Source organism: Lissotriton vulgaris, unplaced genomic scaffold, assembly GCF_964263255.1.
Source record: "Lissotriton vulgaris unplaced genomic scaffold, aLisVul1.2 SCAFFOLD_1667, whole genome shotgun sequence".
NCBI classification, from domain to species: Eukaryota; Metazoa; Chordata; class Amphibia; order Caudata; family Salamandridae; genus Lissotriton; species Lissotriton vulgaris.
In genome coordinates this window covers 222,899-231,471 of record NW_028242666.1, presented here as the reverse complement: position 1 = coordinate 231,471, position 8,573 = coordinate 222,899, and positions in this window count along the sequence as shown.

The following is an 8,573-nucleotide window of genomic DNA, read 5'->3' as shown; positions in this document are numbered from 1 at the left end:
CTTCAACAGCACGCATTGAAAGAGGAAAATGCCTGTCGTGATTGTTTTTGTGTAGGAATGTGCAACTTCCTGCACAAAAACAATCTCCTCAGGACACAGGCATCCTTGCACCATGGTGCGAAGGTGCCTGTGCCGGGGCATGGCAGCTGTTTGTGCGCCAGCGCAGGAGACAGCACAGGAATGCAACATATTATTGTAAATATGTTGCATTCCTGTGCTCTGAAAGTGCTGCAGCGTGGCGCAGCCAAAGGGCTTGCGTTGACGCACTGCAGCACTTTCTTGTAAAATAAAGCTGATGTTTTAAAGAACAAACCTCTGAGTGATACAATCTGGGTGGTAACATAAGCAAAATGTTTTGTACTTCTGTTATCATAAGCAATGTTTGAGCGAATCTAAGTTTTACAAAAGTTTCAAGTGGGTCACTAGGTGTGATCGGCACAACCATTCTTAGTGAATCTTGCCATTATCTGGTGCATTGCTCTGACTGGGCTTTTGGAGCAAGCATGGCAGGAGCGATTAGTAACTCCGGGTAGTAAAACTAAAACTGTATCATTTTTTAAAGAAAAGAGTAATAGAATTCTAGGTCATATTTAGATACTGAATAACCTCTGGACAAAACCTCAGCCCAATACTCTGTAGAACATTATTGCATGGCACAGTATTCTAATGTGTATTTTGAATTGCATAGTACTTATATACATATCATTTCGACTTGGAGCACATTATCTGTAGTGGGTATTTTATCTGGCATTTCCTTGTTATGTTTTGAACCATAAAATAATATATAGCTGCTGGCATTCTATCTACTGCCAGTGCTGACCATTCTTTCAGCTGTGACTTGATGTTATAGAGTGGCACACTTTAGCTGCAATGCACACAAATGTATCTTCATGGTTCTAACTGGGCACAGCATGCAGGGGATGGACATGTGAGCACTTTTCAAGCTGCGGAAGGCTACTTCCTCTGTCTAGTTTTGAAAACTGTGAGGCAATAGAAAGATCCATATGGTCCCAATCAGACCATCATAATTAAGCTCTAGGTTCTCATCTACTCATTTTTGCCATAGAGCAGCACTGCAAGCCTTCCTGCTGCATGCTCTACGTCAAAAGAAAAGGGCAGGAATGCACTTTATATATGAGATACGGGGCACTCCTGTGCCCTTTCACAGTGCTAATGCACAAATGGCTGCCATGCGCCAACACAGGCACTCTGGCACCATGGTGCAAAGGAGCCTGCATTGAAATCAGGTTGTGTATTTGGAGGAAGGGACACCTTCCTTCACAAAAACAACCCTTACACCACCCATGGGGAGGTGTAGGCTTCTGGGGCCAGATGTAGGTAGGCATTTACCGGTCGGTAACGGCCGAATTCGGCCGTTACCGACCGGTAAATGCAATTTGAGATGTAGGGCCCGGTATTTTACAGAATCGGTAAATTTACCGATCGGTAAATTTACCGATTCTGTAAAATACCGAATCGGTATTTTTTCCGATTCGGTAAAATTGATATGTAGGTGGGACTCTTCTGAGTCCCACAAGCATTACAGAATCGGTATTTTACCATCAAATACTATTTGATGGTAAAATAACGATTCTGGTGTGCATGCACATGTGTGCATGCACACCTGTGCCATATGACAGGCAGACCTGCCCTTAGGGCAGGTATGCCTGCCACATGGCCCCCGAAGCTTTTTTGGGGGTGCTAGAGGGTGTCAAAGTGACACCCCCTGCACCCTTGTCAGAATCGGTATTTACCGATTCGGTAAATACCGAATCGGTAAAGCCTATTGGTTCCTATGGGCTTTGAAGCCCATAGGAATCAATAGGCTTTACTGATTCGGTATTTACCGAATCGGTAAATACCGACTTTTACCGATTCGGTAAAAGGGAACATCTGGATTCCCTACATACCAACCCCTCACATTTACCGAATCTTAATTACCGAATCGGTAAAATTCGGTAATTTTCGGTAATTAAGATTCGGTAAATGTTACTTACCTACATCTGGCCCCTGATGTATTCCCATGTTTGCAGAATGTTGTAAATCTGGGAATTTGTCAAATGCCATGGGGCTTCCGAAGGAACACCCACGTAACACCCATGTCATGCCTCGCCATCGCAGTGCGAGGCAACGCAGCAACTTGACCTGCATTGCCTCACACCATATCTACGAGGCTATGAAAAGTCATACAGGGTGGCTTTACGTGGCCTCATAGATATGGGTAAGCCCAGTGCACTGCGGGAACATCATAAAAGGTAATGGTTCGGTGGCGCACTGGGCTCGTAAAAAAAAACCTTCGTTGTTACTTTGTTGGTTGTTCTTTGTGCTTTATTTACATTGCATGCAATTTTGAAGGAGAATGTACTCACTCTCAATGGTCAGACACAATGATACCACCTTTTACCAATATATTTTGGGATATGTGCGTGCAGGGCCTCAATAAAGTCAATCTGAAAAAAAGTGCTTTTGGGAAAACCCTTTACTATCCAATCAGAGTGGTTTCGCTCAATCACCATATATTCTACACTAGCTTGTTCAGTAAAACAGGGTTTTTTCTAGTGTCTATCATGTCAGCGACTTGATGTTAATGGTCAGCAATCCCACTCTAAAAATTGTTCCAGCAGCGCTGTGATATTAAATCTATAACAGTCATGGGATATTTCCAGGATAACCAATGACTCTGGAATTTAGTTTTGTTTGGATTTATTTGATGTACTTCATTCCTGTGAGTAGAACATGAAACTCTGGCTGGAACTGGCCCTCCTGGACCTAATTTGAACATGACTTGGCTAATGCAGTTAAATTATTATTAGTGATTCCTTCCCCCCTCTTCAAACTCATTCTATCTCTGATCAAATAAAGCGATAAATGATCATGCTGATGTTCACTAACTTCATCATTTTTATTGCAAACTATTAATAATAATTGAAGAAAGCATCAACTTAATAGATGAAGGAGTCTATCGCTCACAGACTTTTTGTAACCAGTATCTTATTTTGCGAACTGATCTTTGTACAAATAGGTCGATCCTTCAAATAAAGAAACACAGGGGGTCAACCTACCTAATCAATAATTCAGGTTGGAAGTTGTGATCACATGCGAGTGGCTACAGTCACTAGAATGGGGACCTGCAAGACAGACCGCCAACCCTGTGATTGTATTTCAACACTGAATTTTCTTTTTAAAAGAAGTCAGAAGTCCTTATAGGAACCCGGACTACATTTAAAATAAAATTGCCATTTTGGAAATTCAGTGAGAGGAGGCAGTGGTGCTCTGGACTACTGCAGTCACAACCCCCCTAAATCTACCAGCCTGATTCCTAAAGTGAAACATGCCAAAAACTGTCTGAAAAAGGACCTACAAGGGACACTTTCCCCTTTGCGAATCCGTCCCCGCCCCACTGTGGGAGTTAGTAACTTGGCAGTAGCTTGCATGCTGAAATATGGCCGCAAACCACTGATGCATAGGCTACGGAATCACCATTTGGAAGGCATGGACTTAACACGCTCCTTACAAATTGTGTGTTCGGTAATGATTTCTAAAGCCATTTTAAAATTCAGAATGTTTTCAGGATTGGAAAAAGAAAAGAAGATTGAAAAATGGAATTAGCACATTAGCAAAAAGTTTTTTTGCAGTCGGCAACTCTGGATTTTGGAAAATTCAGGTATTGCATCTGGCCTACTGATTTTATTATCTATCAGATATTGTTTGAACGACTTAATTTAGGGCAAATGTATCAAAGGGTTTTACCCATTTTGTGTCTATGGAAAAATGTGTTCATACATCTGGCCCTTACTGTCTTCTGTTTCTATTCAACATTTCTCTTCCTAACATTCCTTTCCTACTGTACAGAAGCTTTCAGCAAATCATCTGGATCCTCACAGTAACAAAAAGTATGGAATTCACGTGACACTATGCATCCTTTGATCCTCAGTTATGTCAGACCCCCACTCCACCCAGAGCACATCAACAGCATTAGCTGCTGTTTACTGCTGATTGTTAAGTGAAGCAGAAAGAGTGGAAATAACAAAGAGTAAATGGGCCTCTTTCTGTTCTTGTTCCTGTCTTCATGACCTCTGAGACAGGTCTAGTGCCAAGTGTCACTGGCAGCAAGTACTAACCCCGGCTATCTAACTAACACCCACAGTGGAGAAGTGTGGCTCAATGGTTAGAGCGGCAGACCCTGATGCAGAGGTCTAGCCTTGGGCTCAACTTCCTCGGACCTGATCATTTTCGCCTCAGTGCCTCTTCTAATCATGCGTTCCACTCTGCGACTCTGGGCAATAGCTTGCCTAATCTCCACAACGGCCCCAACAACGCTAGGATGCCTGGCTTCACCTTGGGGGTGCCCAGGAGTGGGCACTTCACAGAGAAAGGCCAGGAAGGGTTCCTCAGCGGTATTCGTACAAGCGCCTAGATGCCCATGGGTGATTTGTGCGCTATACAAGTACCACACATTTACATTTACAGATCAATATTGCTTGATTGCGTGAAAAAGGCGGTTTGCAAACGACTACTTCTCGTTCTGGAATTAACAAGGCTTTTTTTCTGGATATTTCTGCATTTCAGTTTTTTATAGTTGCGTGGTCTGACAAGGATATTTAATGAACACATTAAACCTAAGACATGGTTCATGCATCACCAGCCACACTTACTATTTTGTTTTCCCTTAACTAGTTGCAATTATGTTCTCACGGATCCTGTCACGGATGAAATAAGCCAAAAGTTATGAAATGATTTCCAAGAAGGGCACTCAAGGGGAATTTTCTAAATATGCGATTGCAATGTCATTAGGAGAAAACGAGTGGAAGGATCACTATGCTGAGTATTCAAAAACTAGTGTGAAATAAGATAAGGCAATGCAGACTTAAATCGAGATATAGCAGGGATTTGGCTCGTCCCTGCACTGCTTTTATGTCAGCCAGCTGAGGAGAGCGTTCTCTGGTATTTTCATTACTAATTAAGTTTATAATGCTCCCAAGCCAAAACCTCAGTACTTAGCCATAAATAGACCTAAAAAGGAATTATACAGTATGGCCCACATGCATCAATGTTAGAAACTGCGATTTCTTATTTGCGATTTTTAAGGAATCACAACTAAGGAATCGCAATTGTCTATTCATGATTGTTTTCGCATTTTTTTTGCGAATTGCAAAAAATCGCATTTTTTTGCGATTCGCACAAAAAATGCGAATTCTTAATTGCGAATTCGCATTTTGCGAATTCGCAAATTGCGAAAAACGACACATGATGAATTCCATCAATCTGATTGCCAGGAAGCCAGTAAGGCAATCACAGGCACCTGGGAACTGGTTTGACTGAAGCTCTGGCAGTTGGACTTTGAGGCTGCTTTGAGAGGTTGCTGCTGCAGTCTGTGTTCTTCACTTTTAAGGAGAAATTGAGATGGAAAACCAAGTAGAAGAGGGGCCCTCAAGAAAAAGGAAAATAAAGTTTTCCGATAAGGAACTTGAAATCCTTATTGAAGAGGTGACTGACAGGCATGAGCAGCTTTTTGGCAAGTTGTCACATTAGGTGCCTGATTCTGTAAAAAGAAATATTTGGCTTAACATACAAACCAAGGTGAATGCTGTTGGTGTTGCCCACTGTGAAATCAGCAACTTACAAAAAAGATGGTACGACTTGCGTAGTCGCGCAAAGGAGAAGATTGCGTCAAGAATTAAATCAGCAAAAAGAACAGGAGGTGGTCCCCCCAAAGACATACCCACAACCCCTTTGGAAGACCTTGTGGAAGGGACACTTTTGACTGAGGCAGTTGTGGGTGTCATGAACATAGACACATCTGATCTCATTACCCCTTCTGAAGGTAAGTCTTAATATAAAATGTAATAAAAGAAAACTTAATGAAATACTTGTGGCCTTTGCCAAAGTGAACATAGGGAAAGCTTGTTTTTTTAAAAACCAATTACTTATTACATTACATTATCTGAAGTTGCCAACTCCAGAGTAGCAATCTATTCATGCTTTAAGCAATGCATTTTGGGAAATGTAGTTTCTAACATTAAGTAGTAGGGTAAAATTCTTAATCGTAACTTTGACTGAGACACAGAGTAAAGTTAATGTAAATGAAACCATGTCAAGGAAACAATTACTCATAATGTAACTTTGTTTTCATTTTCACATTTACAAAGCAATTTCTAAAGTAAAAATATGTTTGCACTTTTTCAAACAGAATTGCTTCAAGAATTAATTGAGCAAGATTTGAGGGATTTCAGTACCCTAGAAATCCATGTAAATGAAGAGGCTAATAATCCAAGTACTTCCACTGCTAATCTGCAAGTGAATGTAAGGCAAAGAGTACGCCAGTTACTACAAACTGATTCAGAGGAGGGTAACAGTCAAAGTAATGCAGTGACAAGACCTGAACCAACACCAACAGTCACCAATGCAAGGCCTAGTAGGCGAAGGAGGCAAAGTCAATTTTATAGACGGCGTTCTAAAACATCAAACTTGGCCACATTTGAAGAGGGATCCAGCACTGGCAGTGTTGTGGGGGACAAAATATACAGATACAGCGCCTGCAAGGCAAAGATGTTACAATTAATAAAGGCAAAATAGCACATATGTCTAAACAACTTGGTGGGATTCACAGCACTATGAATAGGATGGTTGAAGCTTTGAAAAATGGCCATGAGGCAACTGCTGAGAAACTTGACAGGATTGCTAAGTCATTAGAATCAATGTGCACAGTAATGAAAATGCAACATAAGGAAAGTTTGAATAGGCACCTGAGGCTAATGACCAGCTTACATGGTCAGAACAGACAGTTGTCACGTATTTCTAATTGTGCAGCAAAAATCTGCAAACAAACTGTTGTCATGCAGGAAAAGTTAAATAATGTTTTTGTTGAAATTTCAAGGGGAATGGTGAGAGGGAATGAATTAGTACATGTTTCAAACAGTAGTGACCCACCAGGGATTACTTTTTCTAATTTTGACAGTGTTGAGGGTCAGAAAATTGTAGACCCACCTGAGTGTGCCATTGCTGGGACAAGACGTAGCAATAGAAAGCTGAAAGAAGGGTGCCTAATGGTTTTGGAGAAAGATAAAAATGTTGGGAAGGCTTTAGGTGTGCGCGGGCGTAAAAAGTAACATGATATCAATGTTTTTCCCATGCATGACTATTTGAAGAATGTTGCATTTACAAAAAGTTACATTTTTACAAGGATTACTTCCTTTAAACATGTCATTATTTGATTTAGTTATTTGCAGAAAAAGGTATTTTGAAAGCACATCATCTTATGTTTGTTGAAAGAAATTAATATTATTATGGCAAAAACACAAATAAAGCATTGTACCTTTCTCAAAAATAATTCGGTGTAATCTCAGCTCTTCTTCTCCTTCCTTCTGCTGCTTCTGGTCCATGTTGGCTGGCTGGGGGTTGCTGGGGTTGATTGTCATTTGGCGGTAAGACATCTTCTTCTTCCAAATGTATGCCTCTCTCTGTTGCCATGTTGTGTAGCATTGCGCATGCAGCAACTATTTTACAGCAAATTTTGGGATTATATTGAAAAGTTCCACCAGTCTTATGCAGTATGCGGAACCTTGATTTTAGAACACCAAAGGTTCTCTCAATGACATTGCGAGTTGATTTGTGAGCTTGATTGTAATGTTGCTCCTTTCTAGTTGCTGGGTTGAGGTATGTAGTCAATATGTAAGACCTGACACCATAGGCACTGTCACCTTTCAAGAAACAAAGATATATAAATGACATTACTAAAGCAGTGAAAGTGTATGAATTTTCCTAATTGAATAAAAAATGATTTTCCATATTTACCTAGCAAATAACCATCTCCAAACTGTCCAGCAAGAAGTCTTGCATGTATTGCGCTGTGCTTAAAGATGTATGAATCATGGGCACTGCCAGGGTAACTAGCCACTATGTCAGTAATAATGGTCTTTGAGTTACATATCACTTGAATATTAAGTGAGTGGAAATATTTCCTGTTACGGAATATATACTTATTTTCTGAGGGCGGACAAATAGGTACATGTGTCCCATCCACACAGCCTATTATATGTGGGAAATGTGCCATATTATAAAAATCTACTTTTGTTTTCAACAAATCCTGTTGAGAATTTGGAAACTTTATGTAATTCCTTATTCTATACAACATAGCATCCAAAAAAGCATTAAAAAATCTTGAAAGGGAGCTCTGGGAGACACCGCCAGCAATGGCTACTACTCCCTGAAAAGAACCAGAAGCTAGAAGGTGTAGAGAACACAGGACTTGTACATGAGTAGGTATTGCTTTTGTCCTGCGAGTCTCCCTTTGCAAAATAGGGTCTAAATCATTAATTAAATCTAAAATTAAATTGCCAGTAAGCCGGTACCTATTATAAATCTCATCATCAGTTTGCCCAAGTAAGGTTATGCGTACTCTGAAAATTCTCTCTTGTATCTGCCTTCTCCTGCATCCTGCAGCTACTCTCAATCTGTGGCGGCGAGCCAAAAAGAAAAGTGCTGCCATTGTGCAATGCTCCTGGAAGTTCTGTGAAGCCCATCAATAGAGGGAACTTGAAAGACACCTGCCTTATATACTGTAGCAAGGCACT